This window comes from Salmo salar, chromosome ssa18 (assembly GCF_905237065.1).
Source record: "Salmo salar chromosome ssa18, Ssal_v3.1, whole genome shotgun sequence".
Taxonomy (NCBI): Eukaryota; Metazoa; Chordata; class Actinopteri; order Salmoniformes; family Salmonidae; genus Salmo; species Salmo salar.
The window spans coordinates 32,869,952-32,896,850 of NC_059459.1; the positions used below are offsets into that span (position 1 = coordinate 32,869,952).

Consider the following 26,899-nt stretch of genomic DNA (forward strand, 5'->3'; position numbering starts at 1 on the left):
AGGAAATCAACGTTCTTTAAACTACCATCTGTTCAGCCATGAGCAGCCAGACATCACAGAAAAAAGTAGTTGCCATATTCCTGGGTTCTTCTGCTGGTTCAATCTAACTTCACATCTCTGTACATTTTCTCTGGAACAAGCTTGAAGCTTTATTCATATTCCTGTCCCAAGATGCTCTCTGCTATACTTACCGACCCAAGATGCTCTCTGCTATAGTTACTGACCCAAGATGCCCTCTGCTATAGTTACTGACCCAAGATGCTCTCTGCTATAGTTACTGACACAAGATGCTCTCTGCTATAGTTACTGACCCAAGATGCCCTTTGCTATAGTTACTGACCCAAGATGCTCTCTGCTATAGTTACTGACCCAAGATGCCCTCTGCTATAGTTAGTGACCCAAGATGCTCTCTGCTATAGTTACTGACCCAAGATGCTCTCTGCTATAGTTACTGACCCAAGATGCTCTCTGCTATAGTTACTGACCCAAGATGCCCTCTGCTATAGTTACTGACCCAAGATGCTCTCTGCTATAGTTACTGACCCAATATGCCCTCTGCTATAGTTACTGACCCAAGATGCTCTCTGCTATAGTTACTGACCCAAGATGCTCTCTGCTATAGTTACTGACCCAAGATGCTCTCTGCTATAGTTACTGACCCAAGATGCCCTCTGCTATAGTTACTGACCCAAGATGCTCTCTGCTATAGTTACTGACCCAAGATGCCCTCTGCTATAGTTACTGACCCAAGATGCTCTCTGCTATAGTTACTGACCCAAGATGCCCTCTGCTATAGTTACTGACCCAAGATGCTCTCTGCTATAGTTACTGACCCAAGATGCTCTCTGCTATAGTTACTGACCCAAGATGCCCTCTGTTATAGTTACTGACCCAAGATGCTCTCTGCTATAGTTACTGACCCAAGATGCTCTCTGCTATACTTACCGACCCAAGATGCCCTCTGTTATAGTTAGTGACCCAAGATGCTCTCTGCTATAGTTAGTGACCCAAGATGCTCTCTGCTATAGTTAGTGACCCAAGATGCCCTCTGCTATAGTTAGTGACCCAAGATGCTCTCTGCTATAGTTAGTGACCCAAGATGCCCTCTGCTATAGTTAGTGACCCAAGATGCTCTCTGCTATAGTTACTGACCCAAGATGCTCTCTGTTATAGTTAGTGACCCAAGATGCTCTCTGCTATAGTTAGTGACCCAAGATGCTCTCTGCTATAGTTAGTGACCCAAGATGCCCTCTGCTATAGTTAGTGACCCAAGATGCTCTCTGCTATACTTACCGACCCAAGATGGTCTCTGCTATAGTTAGTGACCCAAGATGCTCTCTGCTATAGTTAGTGACCCAAGATGCTCTCTGCTATAGTTAGTGACCCAAGATGCTCTCTGCTATAGTTACTGACCCAAGATGCTCTCTGCTATAGTTACTGACCCAAGATGCTCTCTGCTATAGTTACTGACCCAAGATGCTCTCTGCTATAGTTACTGACCCAAGATGCTCTCTGCTATAGTTACTGACCCAAGATGCCCTCTGCTATAGTTACTGACCCAAGATGCTCTCTGCTATAGTTACTGACCCAAGATGCCCTCTGCTATAGTTACTGACCCAAGATGCTCTCTGCTATAGTTACTGACCCAAGATGCCCTCTGCTATAGTTACTGACCCAAGATGCTCTCTGCTATAGTTACTGACCCAAGATGCCCTCTGCTATAGTTACTGACCCAAGATGCTCTCTGCTATAGTTACTGACCCAAGATGCCCTCTGCTATAGTTACTGACCCAAGATGCTCTCTGCTATAGTTACTGACCCAAGATGCCCTCTGCTATAGTTACTGACCCAAGATGCTCTCTGCTATAGTTACTGACCCAAGATGCTCTCTGCTATAGTTACTGACCCAAGATGCTCTCTGCTATAGTTAGTGACCCAAGATGCTCTCTGCTATAGTTAGTGACGCAAGATGCCCTCTGTTATAGTTACTGACCCAAGATGCTCTCTGCTATAGTTACTGACCCAAGATGCTCTCTGCTATACTTACCGACCCAAGATGCCCTCTGTTATAGTTAGTGACCCAAGATGCTCTCTGCTATAGTTAGTGACCCAAGATGCTCTCTGCTATAGTTAGTGACCCAAGATGCCCTCTGCTATAGTTAGTGACCCAAGATGCTCTCTGCTATAGTTACTGACCCAAGATGCTCTCTGTTATAGTTACTGACCCAAGATGCTCTCTGCTATAGTTAGTGACCCAAGATGCTCTCTGCTATAGTTAGTGACCCAAGATGCCCTCTGCTATAGTTAGTGACCCAAGATGCTCTCTGCTATACTTACCGACCCAAGATGGTCTCTGCTATAGTTAGTGACCCAAGATGCTCTCTGCTATACTTACCGACCCAAGATGGTCTCTGCTATAGTTAGTGACCCAAGATGCTCTCTGCTATAGTTAGTGACCCAAGATGCTCTCTGCTATAGTTACTGACCCAAGATGCTCTCTGCTATAGTTACTGACCCAAGATGCTCTCTGCTATAGTTACTGACCCAAGATGCTCTCTGCTATAGTTACTGACCCAAGATGCCCTCTGCTATAGTTAGTGACCCAAGATGCTCTCTGCTATAGTTACTGACCCAAGATGCTCTCTGCTATAGTTACTGACCCAAGATGCTCTCTGCTATAGTTACTGACCCAAGATGCTCTCTGCTATAGTTACTGACCCAAGATGCTCTCTGCTATAGTTACTGACCCAAGATGCTCTCTGCTATAGTTACTGACCCAAGATGCCCTCTGCTATAGTTACTGACCCAAGATGCTCTCTGCTATAGTTACTGACCCTAGATGCCCTCTGCTATAGTTACTGACCCAAGATGCTCTCTGCTATAGTTACTGACCCAAGATGCCCTCTGCTATAGTTAGTGACCCAAGATGCTCTCTGCTATAGTTACTGACCCAAGATGCTCTCTGCTATAGTTAGTGACCCAAGATGCTCTCTGCTATAGTTAGTGACCCAAGATGCCCTCTGTTATAGTTAGTGACCCAAGATGCTCTCTGCTATAGTTAGTGACCCAAGATGCTCTCTGCTATAGTTAGTGACCCAAGATGCCCTCTGCTATAGTTACTGACCCAAGATGCTCTCTGCTATAGTTACTGACCCAAGATGCTCTCAGCTATAGTTACTGACCCAAGATGCTCTCTGCTATAGTTAGTGACCCAAGATGCTCTCTGTTATAGTTACTGACCCAAGATGCTCTCTGCTATAGTTAGTGACCCAAGATGCTCTCTGCTATAGTTAGTGACCCAAGATGCTCTCTGCTATAGTTAGTGACCCAAGATGCCCTCTGCTATAGTTAGTGACCCAAGATGCTCTCTGCTATACTTACCGACCCAAGATGGTCTCTGCTATAGTTAGTGACCCAAGATGCTCTCTGCTATACTTACCGACCCAAGATGCTCTCTGCTATACTTACCGACCCAAGATGGTCTCTGCTATAGTTAGTGACCCAAGATGCTCTCTGCTATAGTTACTGACCCAAGATGCTCTCTGCTATAGTTACTGACCCAAGATGCTCTCTGCTATAGTTACTGACCCAAGATGCTCTCTGCTATAGTTACTGACCCAAGATGCTCTCTGCTATAGTTAGTGACCCAAGATGCTCTCTGCTATAGTTAGTGACCCAAGATGCTCTCTGCTATAGTTAGTGACCCAAGATGCTCTCTGCTATAGTTAGTAACCCAAGATGCTCTCTGCTATAGTTACTGACCCAAGATGCTCTCTGCTATAGTTACTGACCCAAGATGCTCTCTGCTATAGTTACTGACCGAAGATGCTCTCTGCTATAGTTACTGACCCAAGATGCTCTCTGCTATAGTTAGTGACCCAAGATGCTCTCTGCTATAGTTACTGACCCAACATGCTCTCTGCTATAGTTACTGACCCAAGATGCCCTCTGCTATAGTTAGTGACCCAAGATGCCCTCTGCTATAGTTAGTGACCCAAGATGCTCTCTGCTATAGTTACTGACCCAAGATGCTCTCTGCTATAGTTACTGACCCAAGATGCTCTCTGCTATAGTTACTGACCCAAGATGCTCTCTGCTATAGTTACTGACCCAAGATGCTCTCTGCTATAGTTACTGACCCAAGATGCTCTCTGCTATAGTTACTGACCCAAGATGCCCTCTGCTATAGTTACTGACCCAAGATGCTCTCTGCTATAGTTACTGACCCTAGATGCCCTCTGCTATAGTTACTGACCCAAGATGCTCTCTGCTATAGTTACTGACCCAAGATGCCCTCTGCTATAGTTACTGACCCAAGATGCTCTCTGCTATAGTTACTGACCCAAGATGCTCTCTGCTATAGTTAGTGACCCAAGATGCTCTCTGCTATAGTTAGTGACCCAAGATGCCCTCTGTTATAGTTACTGACCCAAGATGCTCTCTGCTATAGTTACTGACCCAAGATGCTCTCTGCTATACTTACCGACCCAAGATGCCCTCTGTTATAGTTAGTGACCCAAGATGCTCTCTGCTATAGTTAGTGACCCAAGATGCTCTCTGCTATAGTTAGTGACCCAAGATGCCCTCTGCTATAGTTAGTGACCCAAGATGCTCTCTGCTATAGTTACTGACCCAAGATGCTCTCAGCTATAGTTACTGACCCAAGATGCTCTCTGCTATAGTTACTGACCCAAGATGCTCTCTGTTATAGTTACTGACCCAAGATGCTCTCTGCTATAGTTAGTGACCCAAGATGCTCTCTGCTATAGTTAGTGACCCAAGATGCCCTCTGCTATAGTTAGTGACCCAAGATGCTCTCTGCTATACTTACCGACCCAAGATGGTCTCTGCTATAGTTAGTGACCCAAGATGCTCTCTGCTATACTTACCGACCCAAGATGCTCTCTGCTATACTTACCGACCCAAGATGCTCTCTGCTATAGTTACTGACCCAAGATGCTCTCTGCTATAGTTACTGACCCAAGATGCTCTCTGCTATAGTTACTGACGCAAGATGCCCTCTGCTATAGTTACTGACCCAAGATGCTCTCTGCTATAGTTAGTGACCCAAGATGCCCTCTGCTATAGTTAGTGACCCAAGATGCTCTCTGCTATAGTTAGTGACCCAAGATGCCCTCTGCTATAGTTAGTGACCCAAGATGCTCTCTGCTATAGTTACTGACCCAAGATGCTCTCTGTTATAGTTACTGACCCAAGATGCTCTCTGCTATAGTTAGTGACCCAAGATGCTCTCTGCTATAGTTAGTGACCCAAGATGCCCTCTGCTATAGTTAGTGACCCAAGATGCTCTCTGCTATACTTACCGACCCAAGATGGTCTCTGCTATAGTTAGTGACCCAAGATGCTCTCTGCTATACTTACCGACCCAAGATGGTCTCTGCTATAGTTAGTGACCCAAGATGCTCTCTGCTATAGTTAGTGACCCAAGATGCTCTCTGCTATAGTTACTGACCCAAGATGCTCTCTGCTATAGTTACTGACCCAAGATGCTCTGCTATAGTTACTGACCCAAGATGCTCTCTGCTATAGTTACTGACCCAAGATGCCCTCTGCTATAGTTAGTGACCCAAGATGCTCTCTGCTATAGTTACTGACCCAAGATGCTCTCTGCTATAGTTACTGACCCAAGATGCTCTCTGCTATAGTTACTGACCCAAGATGCTCTCTGCTATAGTTACTGACCCAAGATGCTCTCTGCTATAGTTACTGACCCAAGATGCTCTCTGCTATAGTTACTGACCCAAGATGCCCTCTGCTATAGTTACTGACCCAAGATGCTCTCTGCTATAGTTACTGACCCAAGATGCCCTCTGCTATAGTTACTGACCCAAGATGCTCTCTGCTATAGTTACTGACCCAAGATGCCCTCTGCTATAGTTACTGACCCAAGATGCTCTCTGCTATAGTTACTGACCCAAGATGCCCTCTGCTATAGTTACTGACCCAAGATGCTCTCTGCTATAGTTACTGACCCAAGATGCCCTCTGCTATAGTTACTGACCCAAGATGCTCTCTGCTATAGTTACTGACCCAAGATGCCCTCTGCTATAGTTACTGACCCAAGATGCTCTCTGCTATAGTTACTGACCCAAGATGCTCTCTGCTATAGTTACTGACCCAAGATGCTCTCTGCTATAGTTAGTGACCCAAGATGCTCTCTGCTATAGTTAGTGACGCAAGATGCCCTCTGTTATAGTTACTGACCCAAGATGCTCTCTGCTATAGTTACTGACCCAAGATGCTCTCTGCTATACTTACCGACCCAAGATGCCCTCTGTTATAGTTAGTGACCCAAGATGCTCTCTGCTATAGTTAGTGACCCAAGATGCTCTCTGCTATAGTTAGTGACCCAAGATGCCCTCTGCTATAGTTAGTGACCCAAGATGCTCTCTGCTATAGTTACTGACCCAAGATGCTCTCTGTTATAGTTACTGACCCAAGATGCTCTCTGCTATAGTTAGTGACCCAAGATGCTCTCTGCTATAGTTAGTGACCCAAGATGCCCTCTGCTATAGTTAGTGACCCAAGATGCTCTCTGCTATACTTACCGACCCAAGATGGTCTCTGCTATAGTTAGTGACCCAAGATGCTCTCTGCTATAGTTAGTGACCCAAGATGCTCTCTGCTATAGTTAGTGACCCAAGATGCTCTCTGCTATAGTTAGTGACCCAAGATGCTCTCTGCTATACTTACCGACCCAAGATGGTCTCTGCTATAGTTAGTGACCCAAGATGCTCTCTGCTATAGTTAGTGACCCAAGATGCTCTCTGCTATAGTTACTGACCCAAGATGCTCTCTGCTATAGTTACTGACCCAAGATGCTCTCTGCTATAGTTACTGACCCAAGATGCTCTCTGCTATAGTTACTGACCCAAGATGCCCTCTGCTATAGTTAGTGACCCAAGATGCTCTCTGCTATAGTTACTGACCCAAGATGCTCTCTGCTATAGTTACTGACCCAAGATGCTCTCTGCTATAGTTACTGACCCAAGATGCTCTCTGCTATAGTTACTGACCCAAGATGCTCTCTGCTATAGTTACTGACCCAAGATGCTCTCTGCTATAGTTACTGACCCAAGATGCCCTCTGCTATAGTTACTGACCCAAGATGCTCTCTGCTATAGTTACTGACCCTAGATGCCCTCTGCTATAGTTACTGACCCAAGATGCTCTCTGCTATAGTTACTGACCCAAGATGCCCTCTGCTATAGTTAGTGACCCAAGATGCTCTCTGCTATAGTTACTGACCCAAGATGCTCTCTGCTATAGTTAGTGACCCAAGATGCTCTCTGCTATAGTTAGTGACCCAAGATGCCCTCTGTTATAGTTAGTGACCCAAGATGCTCTCTGCTATAGTTAGTGACCCAAGATGCTCTCTGCTATAGTTAGTGACCCAAGATGCCCTCTGCTATAGTTACTGACCCAAGATGCTCTCTGCTATAGTTACTGACCCAAGATGCTCTCAGCTATAGTTACTGACCCAAGATGCTCTCTGCTATAGTTACTGACCCAAGATGCTCTCTGTTATAGTTACTGACCCAAGATGCTCTCTGCTATAGTTAGTGACCCAAGATGCTCTCTGCTATAGTTAGTGACCCAAGATGCTCTCTGCTATAGTTAGTGACCCAAGATGCCCTCTGCTATAGTTAGTGACCCAAGATGCTCTCTGCTATACTTACCGACCCAAGATGGTCTCTGCTATAGTTAGTGACCCAAGATGCTCTCTGCTATACTTACCGACCCAAGATGCTCTCTGCTATACTTACCGACCCAAGATGGTCTCTGCTATAGTTAGTGACCCAAGATGCTCTCTGCTATAGTTAGTGACCCAAGATGCTCTCTGCTATAGTTAGTGACCCAAGATGCTCTCTGCTATAGTTACTGACCCAAGATGCTCTCTGCTATAGTTACTGACCCAAGATGCTCTCTGCTATAGTTACTGACCCAAGATGCCCTCTGCTATAGTTACTGACCCAAGATGCTCTCTGCTATAGTTAGTGACCCAAGATGCTCTCTGCTATAGTTAGTGACCCAAGATGCTCTCTGCTATAGTTACTGACCCAAGATGCTCTCTGCTATAGTTACTAACCCAAGATGCTCTCTGCTATAGTTACTGACCCAAGATGCCCTCTGCTATAGTTACTGACCCAAGATGCTCTCTGCTATAGTTAGTGACCGAAGATGCTCTCTGCTATAGTTACTGACCCAACATGCCCTCTGCTATAGTTAGTGACCCAAGATGCTCTCTGCTATACTTACTGACCCAAGATGCTCTCTGCTATAGTTAGTGACCCAAGATGCCCTCTGCTATAGTTAGTGACCCAAGATGCCCTCTGCTATAGTTAGTGACCCAAGATGCTCTCTGCTATAGTTACTGACCCAAGATGCTCTCTGCTATAGTTACTGACCCAAGATGCTCTCTGCTATAGTTACTGACCCAAGATGCTCTCTGCTATAGTTACTGACCCAAGATGCTCTCTGCTATAGTTACTGACCCAAGATGCTCTCTGCTATAGTTACTGACCCAAGATGCCCTCTGCTATAGTTACTGACCCAAGATGCTCTCTGCTATAGTTACTGACCCTAGATGCCCTCTGCTATAGTTACTGACCCAAGATGCTCTCTGCTATAGTTACTGACCCAAGATGCCCTCTGCTATAGTTACTGACCCAAGATGCTCTCTGCTATAGTTACTGACCCAAGATGCTCTCTGCTATAGTTAGTGACCCAAGATGCTCTCTGCTATAGTTAGTGACCCAAGATGCCCTCTGTTATAGTTACTGACCCAAGATGCTCTCTGCTATAGTTACTGACCCAAGATGCTCTCTGCTATACTTACCGACCCAAGATGCCCTCTGCTATAGTTAGTGACCCAAGATGCTCTCTGCTATAGTTAGTGACCCAAGATGCTCTCTGCTATAGTTAGTGACCCAAGATGCCCTCTGCTATAGTTACTGACCCAAGATGCTCTCTGCTATAGTTACTGACCCAAGATGCTCTCAGCTATAGTTACTGACCCAAGATGCTCTCTGCTATAGTTACTGACCCAAGATGCTCTCTGTTATAGTTACTGACCCAAGATGCTCTCTGCTATAGTTAGTGACCCAAGATGCTCTCTGCTATAGTTAGTGACCCAAGATGCCCTCTGCTATAGTTACTGACCCAAGATGCTCTCTGCTATAGTTAGTGACCCAAGATGCTCTCTGCTATAGTTAGTGACGCAAGATGCCCTCTGTTATAGTTACTGACCCAAGATGCTCTCTGCTATAGTTACTGACCCAAGATGCTCTCTGCTATACTTACCGACCCAAGATGCCCTCTGTTATAGTTAGTGACCCAAGATGCTCTCTGCTATAGTTAGTGACCCAAGATGCTCTCTGCTATAGTTAGTGACCCAAGATGCCCTCTGCTATAGTTAGTGACCCAAGATGCTCTCTGCTATAGTTACTGACCCAAGATGCTCTCTGTTATAGTTACTGACCCAAGATGCTCTCTGCTATAGTTAGTGACCCAAGATGCTCTCTGCTATAGTTAGTGACCCAAGATGCCCTCTGCTATAGTTAGTGACCCAAGATGCTCTCTGCTATACTTACCGACCCAAGATGGTCTCTGCTATAGTTAGTGACCCAAGATGCTCTCTGCTATACTTACCGACCCAAGATGGTCTCTGCTATAGTTAGTGACCCAAGATGCTCTCTGCTATAGTTAGTGACCCAAGATGCTCTCTGCTATAGTTACTGACCCAAGATGCTCTCTGCTATAGTTACTGACCCAAGATGCTCTCTGCTATAGTTACTGACCCAAGATGCTCTCTGCTATAGTTACTGACCCAAGATGCCCTCTGCTATAGTTAGTGACCCAAGATGCTCTCTGCTATAGTTACTGACCCAAGATGCTCTCTGCTATAGTTACTGACCCAAGATGCTCTCTGCTATACTTACTGACCCAAGATGCTCTCTGCTATAGTTACTGACCCAAGATGCTCTCTGCTATAGTTACTGACCCAAGATGCTCTCTGCTATAGTTACTGACCCAAGATGCCCTCTGCTATAGTTACTGACCCAAGATGCTCTCTGCTATAGTTACTGACCCTAGATGCCCTCTGCTATAGTTACTGACCCAAGATGCTCTCTGCTATAGTTACTGACCCAAGATGCCCTCTGCTATAGTTAGTGACCCAAGATGCTCTCTGCTATAGTTACTGACCCAAGATGCTCTCTGCTATAGTTAGTGACCCAAGATGCTCTCTGCTATAGTTAGTGACCCAAGATGCCCTCTGTTATAGTTAGTGACCCAAGATGCTCTCTGCTATAGTTAGTGACCCAAGATGCTCTCTGCTATAGTTAGTGACCCAAGATGCCCTCTGCTATAGTTACTGACCCAAGATGCTCTCTGCTATAGTTACTGACCCAAGATGCTCTCTGCTATAGTTAGTGACCCAAGATGCTCTCTGCTATAGTTACTGACCCAAGATGCTCTCTGTTATAGTTACTGACCCAAGATGCTCTCTGCTATAGTTAGTGACCCAAGATGCTCTCTGCTATAGTTAGTGACCCAAGATGCTCTCTGCTATAGTTAGTGACCCAAGATGCCCTCTGCTATAGTTAGTGACCCAAGATGCTCTCTGCTATACTTACCGACCCAAGATGGTCTCTGCTATAGTTAGTGACCCAAGATGCTCTCTGCTATACTTACCGACCCAAGATGCTCTCTGCTATACTTACCGACCCAAGATGGTCTCTGCTATAGTTAGTGACCCAAGATGCTCTCTGCTATAGTTAGTGACCCAAGATGCTCTCTGCTATAGTTAGTGACCCAAGATGCTCTCTGCTATAGTTACTGACCCAAGATGCTCTCTGCTATAGTTACTGACCCAAGATGCTCTCTGCTATAGTTACTGACCCAAGATGCCCTCTGCTATAGTTACTGACCCAAGATGCTCTCTGCTATAGTTAGTGACCCAAGATGCTCTCTGCTATAGTTAGTGACCCAAGATGCTCTCTGCTATAGTTACTGACCCAAGATGCTCTCTGCTATAGTTACTAACCCAAGATGCTCTCTGCTATAGTTACTGACCCAAGATGCCCTCTGCTATAGTTACTGACCCAAGATGCTCTCTGCTATAGTTAGTGACCGAAGATGCTCTCTGCTATAGTTACTGACCCAACATGCCCTCTGCTATAGTTAGTGACCCAAGATGCTCTCTGCTATACTTACTGACCCAAGATGCTCTCTGCTATAGTTACTGACCCAAGATGCCCTCTGCTATAGTTAGTGACCCAAGATGCCCTCTGCTATAGTTAGTGACCCAAGATGCTCTCTGCTATAGTTACTGACCCAAGATGCTCTCTGCTATAGTTACTGACCCAAGATGCTCTCTGCTATAGTTACTGACCCAAGATGCTCTCTGCTATAGTTACTGACCCAAGATGCTCTCTGCTATAGTTACTGACCCAAGATGCTCTCTGCTATAGTTACTGACCCAAGATGCCCTCTGCTATAGTTACTGACCCAAGATGCTCTCTGCTATAGTTACTGACCCTAGATGCCCTCTGCTATAGTTACTGACCCAAGATGCTCTCTGCTATAGTTACTGACCCAAGATGCCCTCTGCTATAGTTACTGACCCAAGATGCTCTCTGCTATAGTTACTGACCCAAGATGCTCTCTGCTATAGTTAGTGACCCAAGATGCTCTCTGCTATAGTTAGTGACCCAAGATGCCCTCTGTTATAGTTACTGACCCAAGATGCTCTCTGCTATAGTTACTGACCCAAGATGCTCTCTGCTATACTTACCGACCCAAGATGCCCTCTGTTATAGTTAGTGACCCAAGATGCTCTCTGCTATAGTTAGTGACCCAAGATGCTCTCTGCTATAGTTAGTGACCCAAGATGCCCTCTGCTATAGTTACTGACCCAAGATGCTCTCTGCTATAGTTACTGACCCAAGATGCTCTCAGCTATAGTTACTGACCCAAGATGCTCTCTGCTATAGTTACTGACCCAAGATGCTCTCTGTTATAGTTACTGACCCAAGATGCTCTCTGCTATAGTTAGTGACCCAAGATGCTCTCTGCTATAGTTAGTGACCCAAGATGCCCTCTGCTATAGTTAGTGACCCAAGATGCTCTCTGCTATACTTACCGACCCAAGATGGTCTCTGCTATAGTTAGTGACCCAAGATGCTCTCTGCTATACTTACCGACCCAAGATGCTCTCTGCTATACTTACCGACCCAAGATGCTCTCTGCTATAGTTACTGACCCAAGATGCTCTCTGCTATAGTTACTGACCCAAGATGCTCTCTGCTATAGTTACTGACGCAAGATGCCCTCTGCTATAGTTACTGACCCAAGATGCTCTCTGCTATAGTTAGTGACCCAAGATGCTCTCTGCTATAGTTAGTGAACCAAGATGCTCTCTGCTATAGTTACTGACCCAAGATGCTCTCTGCTATAGTTACTAACCCAAGATGCTCTCTGCTATAGTTACTGACCCAAGATGCCCTCTGCTATAGTTACTGACCCAAGATGCTCTCTGCTATAGTTAGTGACCGAAGATGCTCTCTGCTATAGTTACTGACCCAAGATGCCCTCTGCTATAGTTAGTGACCCAAGATGCTCTCTGCTATACTTACTGACCCAAGATGCTCTCTGCTATAGTTACTGACCCAAGATGCCCTCTGCTATAGTTAGTGACCCAAGATGCTCTCTGCTATAGTTACTGACCCAAGATGCTCTCTGCTATAGTTACTGACCCAAGATGCTCTCTGCTATAGTTACTGACCCAAGATGCTCTCTGCTATAGTTACTGACCCAAGATGCTCTCTGCTATAGTTACTGACCCAAGATGCTCTCTGCTATAGTTACTGACCCAAGATGCCCTCTGCTATAGTTACTGACCCAAGATGCTCTCTGCTATAGTTACTGACCCTAGATGCCCTCTGCTATAGTTACTGACCCAAGATGCTCTCTGCTATAGTTACTGACCCAAGATGCCCTCTGCTATAGTTACTGACCCAAGATGCTCTCTGCTATAGTTACTGACCCAAGATGCTCTCTGCTATAGTTAGTGACCCAAGATGCTCTCTGCTATAGTTAGTGACCCAAGATGCCCTCTGTTATAGTTTCTGACCCAAGATGCTCTCTGCTATAGTTACTGACCCAAGATGCTCTCTGCTATACTTACCGACCCAAGATGCCCTCTGTTATAGTTAGTGACCCAAGATGCTCTCTGCTATAGTTAGTGACCCAAGATGCTCTCTGCTATAGTTAGTGACCCAAGATGCCCTCTGCTATAGTTACTGACCCAAGATGCTCTCTGCTATAGTTACTGACCCAAGATGCTCTCAGCTATAGTTACTGACCCAAGATGCTCTCTGCTATAGTTACTGACCCAAGATGCTCTCTGTTATAGTTACTGACCCAAGATGCTCTCTGCTATAGTTAGTGACCCAAGATGCTCTCTGCTATAGTTAGTGACCCAAGATGCCCTCTGCTATAGTTAGTGACCCAAGATGCTCTCTGCTATACTTACCGACCCAAGATGGTCTCTGCTATAGTTAGTGACCCAAGATGCTCTCTGCTATACTTACCGACCCAAGATGGTCTCTGCTATAGTTAGTGACCCAAGATGCTCTCTGCTATACTTACCGACCCAAGATGCTCTCTGCTATACTTACCGACCCAAGATGGTCTCTGCTATAGTTAGTGACCCAAGATGCTCTCTGCTATAGTTAGTGACCCAAGATGCTCTCTGCTATAGTTACTGACCCAAGATGCTCTCTGCTATAGTTACTGACCCAAGATGCTCTCTGCTATAGTTACTGACCCAAGATGCCCTCTGCTATAGTTACTGACCCAAGATGCTCTCTGCTATAGTTAGTGACCCAAGATGCTCTCTGCTATAGTTAGTGACCCAAGATGCTCTCTGCTATAGTTACTGACCCAAGATGCTCTCTGCTATAGTTACTAACCCAAGATGCTCTCTGCTATAGTTACTGACCCAAGATGCCCTCTGCTATAGTTACTGACCCAAGATGCTCTCTGCTATAGTTAGTGACCGAAGATGCTCTCTGCTATAGTTACTGACCCAAGATGCCCTCTGCTATAGTTAGTGACCCAAGATGCTCTCTGCTATACTTACTGACCCAAGATGCTCTCTGCTATAGTTACTGACCCAAGATGCTCTCTGCTATAGTTACTGACCCAAGATGCTCTCTACTATAGTTAGTGACCCAAGATGCCCTCTGCTATAGTTAGTGACCCAAGATGCTCTCTGCTATAGTTACTGACCCAAGATGCTCTCTGCTATAGTTACTGACCCAAGATGCTCTCTGCTATAGTTACTGACCCAAGATGCTCTCTGCTATAGTTACTGACCCAAGATGCTCTCTGCTATAGTTAGTGACCCAAGATGCTCTCTGCTATAGTTACTGACCCAAGATGCTCTCTGCTATAGTTACTGACCCAAGATGCTCTCTGCTATAGTTACTGACCCAAGATGCCCTCTGCTATAGTTACTGACCCAAGATGCTCTCTGCTATAGTTAGTGACCCAAGATGCCCTCTGCTATAGTTACTGACCCAAGATGCCCTCTGCTACAGTTACTGACCCAAGATGCTCTCTGCTATAGTTACTGACCCAAGATGCCCTCTGCAATAGTTACTGACCCAAGATGCCCTTTGCTATAGTTACTGACCCAAGATGCCCTCTGCTATAGTTAGTGACCCAAGATGCTCTCTGCTATAGTTAGTGACCCAAGATGCCCTCTGCTATAGTTAATGACCCAAGATGCTCTCTGCTATAGTTACTGACCCAAGATGCTCTCAGCTATAGTTACTGACCCAAGATGCTCTCTGCTATAGTTACTGACCCAAGATGCTCTCTGCTATAGTTACTGACCCAAGATGCTCTCTGCTATAGTTAGTGACCCAAGATTATCTCTGCTATAGTTACTGACCCAAGATGCTCTCTGCTATAGTTACTGACCCAATATGCTCTCTGCTATAGTTACTGACCCAAGATGCTCTCTGCTATAGTTACTGACCCAAGATGCTCTCTGCTATAGTTACTGACCCAAGATGCTCTCGGCTATAGTTAGTGACCCAAGATGCTCTCTGCTATAGTTAGTGACCCAAGATGCTCTCTGCTATAGTTAGTGACCCAAGATGCCCTCTGCTATAGTTAGTGACCCAAGATGCTCTCTGCTATAGTTAGTGACCCAAGATGCTCTCTGCTATAGTTAGTGACCCAAGATGCTCTTTGCTATAGTTAGTGACCCAAGATGCCCTCTGCTATAGTTAGTGACCCAAGATGCTCTCTGCTATAGTTACTGACCCAAGATGCTCTCTGCTATAGGTAGTGACCCAAGATGCTCTCTGCTATAGTTAGTGACCCAAGATGCCCTCTGCTATAGTTACTGACCCAAGATGCTCTCTGCTATAGTTACTGACCCAAGATGCTCTCAGCTATAGTTACTGACCCAAGATGCTCTCTGCTATAGTTACTGACCCAAGATGCTCTCTGCTATAGTTACTGACCCAAGATGCTCTCTGCTATAGTTAGTGACCCAAGATGCTCTCTGCTATAGTTAGTGACCCAAGATGCTCTCAGCTATAGTTACTGACCCAAGATGCTCTCTGCTATAGTTACTGACCCAAGATGCTCTCTGCTATAGTTACTGACCCAAGATGCTCTCTGCTATAGTTAGTGACCCAAGATGCTCTCTGCTATAGTTAGTGACCCAAGATTATCTCTGCTATAGTTACTGACCCAAGATGCTCTCTGCTATAGTTACTGACCCAATATGCTCTCTGCTATAGTTACTGACCCAAGATGCTCTCTGCTATAGTTACTGACCCAAGATGCTCTCTGCTATAGTTACTGACCCAAGATGCTCTCGGCTATAGTTAGTGACCCAAGATGCTCTCTGCTATAGTTACTGACCCAAGATGCTCTCTGCTATAGTTACTGACCCAAGATGCTCTCTGCTATAGTTAGTGACCCAAGATGCTCTCTGCTATAGTTAGTGACCCAAGATGCTCTCTGCTATAGTTACTGACCCAAGATGCTCTCTGCTATACTTACCGACCCAAGATGCTCTCTGCTATAGTTACTGACCCAAGATGCTCTCAGCTATAGTTACTGACCCAAGATGCTCTCTGCTATAGTTACTGACCCAAGATGCTCTCTGCTATAGTTACTGACCCAAGATGCTCTCTGCTATAGTTAGTGACCCAAGATGCTCTCTGCTATAGTTAGTGACCCAAGATGCTCTCTGCTATAGTTACTGACCCAAGATGCTCTCTGCTATACTTACCGACCCAAGATGCTCTCTGCTATAGTTACTGACCCAAGATGCTCTCTGCTATAGTTAGTGACCCAAGATGCTCTCTGCTATAGTTAGTGACCCAAGATGCTCTCTGCTATAGTTACTGACCCAAGATGCTCTCTGCTATACTTACCGACCCAAGATGCTCTCTGCTATAGTTACTGACCCAAGATGCTCTCTGCTATAGTTAGTGACCCAAGATGCTCTCTGCTATAGTTACTGACCCAAGATGCTCTCTGCTATAGTTAGTGACCCAAGATGCTCTCTGCTATAGTTACTGACCCAAGATGCTCTCTGCTATAGTTAGTGACCCAAGATGCTCTCTGCTTTAGTTAGTGACCCAAGATGCTCTCTGCTATAGTTACTGACCCAAGATGCTCTCTGCTATAGTTACTGACTCAAGATGCTCTCTGCTATAGTTACTGACCCAAGATGCCCTCTGCTATAGTTACTGACCCAAGATGCTCTCTGCTATAGTTAGTGACCCAAGATGCTCTCTGCTATAGTTACTGACCCAAGATGCCCTCTGCTATAGTTAGTGACCCAAGATGCTCTCTGCTATACTTACTGACCCAAGATGCTCTCTGCTATAGTTACTGACCCAAGATGCTCTCTGCTATAGTTACTGACCCAAGATGCTCTCTGCTATAGTTAGTGACCCAAGATGCCCTCTGCTATAGTTAGTGACCCAAGATGCCCTCTGCTATAGTTAGTGACCCAAGATGCTCTCTGCTATAGTTAGTGACCCAAGATGCTCTCTGCTATAGTTACTGACCCAAGATGCTCTCTGCTATAGTTACTGACCCAAGATGCTCTCTGCTATAGTTAGTGACCCAAGATGCCCTCTGCTATAGTTACTGACCCAAGATGCTCTCTGCTATAGTTACTGACCCAAGATGCTCTCAGCTATAGTTACTGACCCAAGATGCTCTCAGCTATAGTTACGGACCCAAGATGCTCTCTGCTATAGTTACTGACCCAAGATGCTCTCTGCTATAGTTAGTGACCCAAGATGCTCTCTGCTATAGTTAGTGACCCAAGATGCTCTCTGCTATAGTTACTGACCCAAGATGCTCTGTGCTATAGTTACTGACCCAAGATGCTCTCTGCTATAGTTACTGACCCAAAATGCTCTCTGCTATAGTTACCGACCCAAGATGCTCTCTGCTATACTTACCGACCCAAGATGGTCTCTGCTATAGTTAGTGACCCAAGATGCTCTCTGCTATAGTTAGTGACCCAAGATGCTCTCTGCTATAGTTACTGACCCAAGATGCTCTCTGCTATAGTTACTGACCCAAGATGCTCTCTGCTATAGTTACTGACCCAAGATGCCCTCTGCTATAGTTACTGACCCAAGATGCTCTCTGCTATAGTTAGTGACCCAAGATGCTCTCTGCTATAGTTAGTGACCCAAGATGCTCTCTGCTATAGTTACTGACCCAAGATGCTCTCTGCTATAGTTACTAACCCAAGATGCTCTCTGCTATAGTTACTGACCCAAGATGCCCTCTGCTATAGTTACTGACCCAAGATGCTCTCTGCTATAGTTAGTGACCGAAGATGCTCTCTGCTATAGTTACTGACCCAAGATGCCCTCTGCTATAGTTAGTGACCCAAGATGCTCTCTGCTATACTTACTGACCCAAGATGCTCTCTGCTATAGTTACTGACCCAAGATGCTCTCTGCTATAGTTACTGACCCAAGATGCTCTCTACTATAGTTAGTGACCCAAGATGCCCTCTGCTATAGTTAGTGACCCAAGATGCTCTCTGCTATAGTTACTGACCCAAGATGCTCTCTGCTATAGTTACTGACCCAAGATGCTCTCTGCTATAGTTACTGACCCAAGATGCTCTCTGCTATAGTTACTGACCCAAGATGCTCTCTGCTATAGTTACTGACCCAAGATGCTCTCTGCTATAGTTAGTGACCCAAGATGCTCTCTGCTGTAGTTAGTGACCCAAGATGCTCTCTGCTATAGTTAGTGACCCAAGATGCTCTCTGCTATAGTTAGTGACCCAAGATGCTCTCTGCTATAGTTACTGACCCAAGATGCTCTCTGCTATAGTTACTGACCCAAGATGCCCTCTGCTATAGTTACTGACCCAAGATGCTCTCTGCTATAGTTAGTGACCCAAGATGCCCTCTGCTATAGTTACTGACCCAAGATGCCCTCTGCTATAGTTACTGACCCAAGATGCTCTCTGCTATAGTTACTGACCCAAGATGCCCTCTGCAATAGTTACTGACCCAAGATGCCCTTTGCTATAGTTACTGACCCAAGATGCCCTCTGCTATAGTTAGTGACCCAAGATGCTCTCTGCTATAGTTAGTGACCCAAGATGCCCTCTGCTATATTTAATGACCCAAGATGCTCTCTGCTATAGTTACTGACCCAAGATGCTCTCAGCTATAGTTACTGACCCAAGATGCTCTCTGCTATAGTTACTGACCCAAGATGCTCTCTGCTATAGTTACTGACCCAAGATGCTCTCTGCTATAGTTAGTGACCCAAGATTATCTCCGCTATAGTTACTGACCCAAGATGCTCTCTGCTATAGTTACTGACCCAATATGCTCTCTGCTATAGTTACTGACCCAAGATGCTCTCTGCTATAGTTACTGACCCAAGATGCTCTCTGCTATAGTTACTGACCCAAGATGCTCTCGGCTATAGTTAGTGACCCAAGATGCTCTCTGCTATAGTTACTGACCCAAGATGCTCTCTGCTATAGTTAGTGACCCAAGATGCCCTCTGCTATAGTTAGTGACCCAAGATGCTCTCTGCTATAGTTAGTGACCCAAGATGCTCTCTGCTATAGTTAGTGACCCAAGATGCCCTCTGCTATAGTTAGTGACCCAAGATGCTCTCTGCTATAGTTACTGACCCAAGATGCTCTCTGCTATAGGTAGTGACCCAAGATGCTCTCTGCTATAGTTAGTGACCCAAGATGCCCTCTGCTATAGTTACTGACCCAAGATGCTCTCTGCTATAGTTACTGACCCAAGATGCTCTCAGCTATAGTTACTGACCCAAGATGCTCTCTGCTATAGTTACTGACCCAAGATGCTCTCTGCTATAGTTACTGACCCAAGATGCCCTCTGCTATAGTTAGTGACCCAAGATGCTCTCTGCTATAGTTAGTGACCCAAGATGCCCTCTGCTATAGTTAATGACCCAAGATGCTCTCTGCTATAGTTACTGACCCAAGATGCTCTCAGCTATAGTTACTGACCCAAGATGCTCTCTGCTATAGTTACTGACCCAAGATGCTCTCTGCTATAGTTATTGACCCAAGATGCTCTCTGCTATAGTTACTGACCCAAGATGCTCTCTGCTATAGTTACTGACCCAAGATGCTCTCGGCTATAGTTAGTGACCCAAGATGCTCTCTGCTATAGTTACTGACCCAAGATGCTCTCTGCTATAGTTAGTGACCCAAGATGCCCTCTGCTATAGTTAGTGACCCAAGATGCTCTCTGCTATAGTTAGTGACCCAAGATGCTCTCTGCTATAGTTAGTGACCCAAGATGCTCTCTGCTATAGTTAGTGACCCAAGATGCTCTCTGCTATAGTTAGTGACCCAAGATGCCCTCTGCTATAGTTAGTGACCCAAGATGCTCTCTGCTATAGTTACTGACCCAAGATGCTCTCTGCTATAGGTAGTGACCCAAGATGCTCTCTGCTATAGTTACTGACCCAAGATGCTCTCTGCTATAGTTACTGACCCAAGATGCTCTCTGCTATAGTTACTGACCCAAGATGCTCTCAGCTATAGTTACTGACCCAAAATGCTCTCTGCTATAGTTACTGACCCAAGATGCTCTCTGCTATAGTTACTGACCCAAGATGCTCTCTGCTATAGTTAGTGACCCAAGATGCTCTCTGCTATAGTTAGTGACCCAAGATGCTCTCTGCTATAGTTACTGACCCAAGATGCTCTCTGCTATACTTACCGACCCAAGATGCTCTCTGCTATAGTTACTGACCCAAGATGCTCTCTGCTATAGTTAGTGACCCAAGATGCTCTCTGCTATAGTTACTGACCCAAGATGCTCTCTGCTATAGTTAGTGACCCAAGATGCTCTCTGCTATAGTTACTGACCCAAGATGCTCTCTGCTATACTTACCGACCCAAGATGCTCTCTGCTATAGTTACTGACCCAAGATGCTCTCTGCTATAGTTAGTGACCCAAGATGCTCTCTGCTATAGTTACTGACCCAAGATGCTCTCTGCTATAGTTAGTGACCCAAGATGCTCTCTGCTATAGTTACTGACCCAAGATGCTCTCTGCTATAGTTAGTGACCCAAGATGCTCTCTGCTATAGTTAGTGACCCAAGATGCTCTCTGCTATAGTTAGTGACCCAAGATGCTCTCTGCTATAGTTACTGACCCAAGATGCTCTCTGCTATAGTTACTGACCCAAGATGCCCTCTGCTATAGTTACTGACCCAAGATGCTCTCTGCTATAGTTACTGACCCAAGATGCTCTCTGCTATAGTTACTGACCCAAGATGCTCTCTGCTATAGTTAGTGACCCAAGATGCCCTCTGCTATAGTTAGTGACCCAAGATGCTCTCTGCTATAGTTAGTGACCCAAGATGCTCTCTGCTATAGTTACTGACCCAAGATGCTCTCTGCTATAGTTACTGACCCAAGATGCTCTCTGCTATAGTTAGTGACCCAAGATGCCCTCTGCTATAGTTAGTGACCCAAGATGCTCTCTGCTATAGTTAGTGACCCAAGATGCTCTCTGCTATAGTTAGTGACCCAAGATGCTCTCTGCTATAGTTAGTGACCCAAGATGCCCTCTGCTATAGTTAGTGACCCAAGATGCTCTCTGCTATAGTTAGTGACCCAAGATGCTCTCTGCTATAGTTAGTGACCCAAGATGCTCTCTGCTATAGTTAGTGACCCAAGATGCCCTCTGCTATAGTTAGTGACCCAAGATGCTCTCTGCTATAGTTACTGACCCAAGATGCTCTCTGCTATAGGTAGTGACCCAAGATGCTCTCTGCTATAGTTAGTGACCCAAGATGCCCTCTGCTATAGTTAGTGACCCAAGATGCTCTCTGCTATAGTTACTGACCCAAGATGCTCTCAGCTATAGTTACTGACCCAAAGATGCTCTCTGCTATAGTTACTGACCCAAGATGCTCTCTGCTATAGTTACTGACCCAAGATGCTCTCTGCTATAGTTAGTGACCCAAGATGCTCTCTGCTATAGTTAGTGACCCAAGATGCTCTCTGCTATAGTTACTGACCCAAGATGCTCTCTGCTATACTTACCGACCCAAGATGCTCTCTGCTATAGTTAGTGACCCAAGATGCTCTCTGCTATAGTTAGTGACCCAAGATGCTCTCTGCTATAGTTACTGACCCAAGATGCTCTCTGCTATAGTTAGTGACCCAAGATGCTCTCTGCTATAGTTACTGACCCAAGATGCTCTCTGCTATACTTACCGACCCAAGATGCTCTCTGCTATAGTTACTGACCCAAGATGCTCTCTGCTATAGTTAGTGACCCAAGATGCTCTCTGCTATAGTTACTGACCCAAGATGCTCTCTGCTATAGTTAGTGACCCAAGATGCTCTCTGCTATAGTTACTGACCCAAGATGCTCTCTGCTATAGTTAGTGACCCAAGATGCTCTCTGCTATAGTTAGTGACCCAAGATGCTCTCTGCTATAGTTACTGACCCAAGATGCTCTCTGCTATAGTTACTGACCCAAGATGCTCTCTGCTATAGTTAGTGACCCAAGATGCCCTCTGCTATAGTTACTGACCCAAGATGCTCTCTGCTATAGTTACTGACCCAAGATGCTCTCTGCTATAGTTACTGACCCAAGATGCTCTCTGCTATAGTTAGTGACCCAAGATGCCCTCTGCTATAGTTAGTGACCCAAGATGCTCTCTGCTATAGTTAGTGACCCAAGATGCTCTCTGCTATAGTTACTGACCCAAGATGCTCTCTGCTATAGTTACTGACCCAAGATGCTCTCTGCTATAGTTAGTGACCCAAGATGCCCTCTGCTATAGTTAGTGACCCAAGATGCTCTCTGCTATAGTTAGTGACCCAAGATGCTCTCTGCTATAGTTAGTGACCCAAGATGCTCTCTGCTATAGTTAGTGACCCAAGATGCCCTCTGCTATAGTTAGTGACCCAAGATGCTCTCTGCTATAGTTACTGACCCAAGATGCTCTCTGCTATAGTTACTGACCCAAGATGCTCTCTGCTATAGTTAGTGACCCAAGATGCTCTCTGCTATAGTTACTGACCCAAGATGCTCTCTGCTATAGTTAGTGACCCAAGATGCTCTCTGCTATAGTTAGTGACCCAAGATGCTCTCTGCTATAGTTAGTGACCCAAGATGCCCGCTGCTATAGTTAGTGACCCAAGATGCTCTCTGCTATAGTTAGTGACCCAAGATGCTCTCTGCTATAGTTAGTGACCCAAGATGCTCTCTGCTATAGTTACTGACCCAAGATGCTCTCTGCTATAGTTACTGACCCAAGATGCTCTCTGCTATAGTTACTGACCCAAGATGCCCTCTGCTATAGTTACTGACCCAAGATGCCCTTTGCTATAGTTACTGACCCAAGATGCCCTCTGCTATAGTTAGTGACCCAAGATGCTCTCTGCTATAGTTAGTGACCCAAGATGCTCTCTGCTATACTTACTGACCCAAGATGCTCTCTGCTATAGTTACTGACCCAAGATGCTCTCTGCTATAGTTACTGACCCAAGATGCTCTCTACTATAGTTAGTGACCCAAGATGCCCTCTGCTATAGTTAGTGACCCAAGATGCTCTCTGCTATAGTTACTGACCCAAGATGCTCTCTGCTATAGTTACTGACCCAAGATGCTCTCTGCTATAGTTACTGACCCAAGATGCTCTCTGCTATAGTTACTGACCCAAGATGCTCTCTGCTATAGTTAGTGACCCAAGATGCTCTCTGCTATAGTTAGTGACCCAAGATGCTCTCTGCTATAGTTACTGACCCAAGATGCTCTCTGCTATAGTTACTGACCCAAGATGCCCTCTGCTATAGTTACTGACCCAAGATGCTCTCTGCTATAGTTAGTGACCCAAGATGCCCTCTGCTATAGTTACTGACCCAAGATGCCCTCTGCTACAGTTACTGACCCAAGATGCTCTCTGCTATAGTTACTGACCCAAGATGCCCTCTGCAATAGTTACTGACCCAAGATGCCCTTTGCTATAGTTACTGACCCAAGATGCCCTCTGCTATAGTTAGTGACCCAAGATGCTCTCTGCTATAGTTAGTGACCCAAGATGCCCTCTGCTATAGTTAATGACCCAAGATGCTCTCTGCTATAGTTACTGACCCAAGATGCTCTCAGCTATAGTTACTGACCCAAGATGCTCTCTGCTATAGTTACTGACCCAAGATGCTCTCTGCTATAGTTACTGACCCAAGATGCTCTCTGCTATAGTTAGTGACCCAAGATTATCTCTGCTATAGTTACTGACCCAAGATGCTCTCTGCTATAGTTACTGACCCAATATGCTCTCTGCTATAGTTACTGACCCAAGATGCTCTCTGCTATAGTTACTGACCCAAGATGCTCTCTGCTATAGTTACTGACCCAAGATGCTCTCGGCTATAGTTAGTGACCCAAGATGCTCTCTGCTATAGTTAGTGACCCAAGATGCTCTCTGCTATAGTTAGTGACCCAAGATGCCCTCTGCTATAGTTAGTGACCCAAGATGCTCTCTGCTATAGTTAGTGACCCAAGATGCTCTCTGCTATAGTTAGTGACCCAAGATGCTCTCTGCTATAGTTAGTGACCCAAGATGCCCTCTGCTATAGTTAGTGACCCAAGATGCTCTCTGCTATAGTTACTGACCCAAGATGCTCTCTGCTATAGGTAGTGACCCAAGATGCTCTCTGCTATAGTTAGTGACCCAAGATGCCCTCTGCTATAGTTACTGACCCAAGATGCTCTCTGCTATAGTTACTGACCCAAGATGCTCTCAGCTATAGTTACTGACCCAAGATGCTCTCTGCTATAGTTACTGACCCAAGATGCTCTCTGCTATAGTTACTGACCCAAGATGCTCTCTGCTATAGTTAGTGACCCAAGATGCTCTCTGCTATAGTTAGTGACCCAAGATGCTCTCAGCTATAGTTACTGACCCAAGATGCTCTCTGCTATAGTTACTGACCCAAGATGCTCTCTGCTATAGTTACTGACCCAAGATGCTCTCTGCTATAGTTAGTGACCCAAGATGCTCTCTGCTATAGTTAGTGACCCAAGATGATCTCTGCTATAGTTAGTGACCCAAGATGCTCTCTGCTATAGTTACTGACCCAATATGCTCTCTGCTATAGTTACTGACCCAAGATGCTCTCTGCTATAGTTACTGACCCAAGATGCTCTCTGCTATAGTTACTGACCCAAGATGCTCTCGGCTATAGTTAGTGACCCAAGATGCTCTCTGCTATAGTTACTGACCCAAGATGCTCTCTGCTATAGTTACTGACCCAAGATGCTCTCTGCTATAGTTAGTGACCCAAGATGCTCTCTGCTATAGTTAGTGACCCAAGATGCTCTCTGCTATAGTTAGTGACCCAAGATGCTCTCTGCTATAGTTACCGACCCAAGATGCTCTCTGCTATAGTTACTGACCCAAGATGCTCTCTGCTATAGTTACTGACCCAAGATGCTCTCTGCTATAGTTACTGACCCAAGATGCTCTCTGCTATAGTTACTGACCCAAGATGCTCTCTGCTATAGTTAGTGACCCAAGATGCTCTCTGCTATAGTTAGTGACCCAAGATGCTCTCTGCTATAGTTAGTGACCCAAGATGCTCTCTGCTATACTTACCGACCCAAGATGCTCTCTGCTATAGTTACTGACCCAAGATGCTCTCTGCTATAGTTAGTGACCCAAGATGCTCTCTGCTATAGTTAGTGACCCAAGATGCTCTCTGCTATAGTTACTGACCCAAGATGCTCTCTGCTATACTTACCGACCCAAGATGCTCTCTGCTATAGTTACTGACCCAAGATGCTCTCTGCTATAGTTAGTGACCCAAGATGCTCTCTGCTATAGTTACTGACCCAAGATGCTCTCTGCTATAGTTAGTGACCCAAGATGCTCTCTGCTATAGTTACTGACCCAAGATGCTCTCTGCTATAGTTAGTGACCCAAGATGCTCTCTGCTTTAGTTAGTGACCCAAGATGCTCTCTGCTATAGTTACTGACCCAAGATGCTCTCTGCTATAGTTACTGACCCAAGATGCTCTCTGCTATAGTTACTGACCCAAGATGCCCTCTGCTATAGTTACTGACCCAAGATGCTCTCTGCTATAGTTAGTGACCCAAGATGCTCTCTGCTATAGTTACTGACCCAAGATGCCCTCTGCTATAGTTAGTGACCCAAGATGCTCTCTGCTATACTTACTGACCCAAGATGCTCTCTGCTATAGTTACTGACCCAAGATGCTCTCTGCTATAGTTACTGACCCAAGATGCTCTCTGCTATAGTTAGTGACCCAAGATGCCCTCTGCTATAGTTAGTGACCCAAGATGCCCTCTGCTATAGTTAGTGACCCAAGATGCTCTCTGCTATAGTTAGTGACCCAAGATGCTCTCTGCTATAGTTACTGACCCAAGATGCTCTCTGCTATAGTTACTGACCCAAGATGCTCTCTGCTATAGTTAGTGACCCAAGATGCCCTCTGCTATAGTTACTGACCCAAGATGCTCTCTGCTATAGTTACTGACCCAAGATGCTCTCAGCTATAGTTACTGACCCAAGATGCTCTCAGCTATAGTTACGGACCCAAGATGCTCTCTGCTATAGTTACTGACCCAAGATGCTCTCTGCTATAGTTAGTGACCCAAGATGCTCTCTGCTATAGTTAGTGACCCAAGATGCTCTCTGCTATAGTTACTGACCCAAGATGCTCTGTGCTATAGTTACTGACCCAAGATGCTCTCTGCTATAGTTACTGACCCAAAATGCTCTCTGCTATAGTTACCGACCCAAGATGCTCTCTGCTATACTTACCGACCCAAGATGGTCTCTGCTATAGTTAGTGACCCAAGATGCTCTCTGCTATAGTTAGTGACCCAAGATGCTCTCTGCTATAGTTACTGACCCAAGATGCTCTCTGCTATAGTTACTGACCCAAGATGCTCTCTGCTATAGTTACTGACCCAAGATGCCCTCTGCTATAGTTACTGACCCAAGATGCTCTCTGCTATAGTTAGTGACCCAAGATGCTCTCTGCTATAGTTAGTGACCCAAGATGCTCTCTGCTATAGTTACTGACCCAAGATGCTCTCTGCTATAGTTACTAACCCAAGATGCTCTCTGCTATAGTTACTGACCCAAGATGCCCTCTGCTATAGTTACTGACCCAAGATGCTCTCTGCTATAGTTAGTGACCGAAGATGCTCTCTGCTATAGTTACTGACCCAAGATGCCCTCTGCTATAGTTAGTGACCCAAGATGCTCTCTGCTATACTTACTGACCCAAGATGCTCTCTGCTATAGTTAC

General features: G+C 45.4%; 1 protein-coding gene across 2 annotated transcripts in view; it reads left to right on the forward strand.

Moving 5' to 3' along the window:
• The window catches only part of LOC106560274 (lysosomal cobalamin transport escort protein LMBD1), a 311,650-nt gene that overhangs the window by 75,135 nt on the left and 209,616 nt on the right, over window positions 1-26,899 (forward strand). The window lies entirely within an intron of this gene.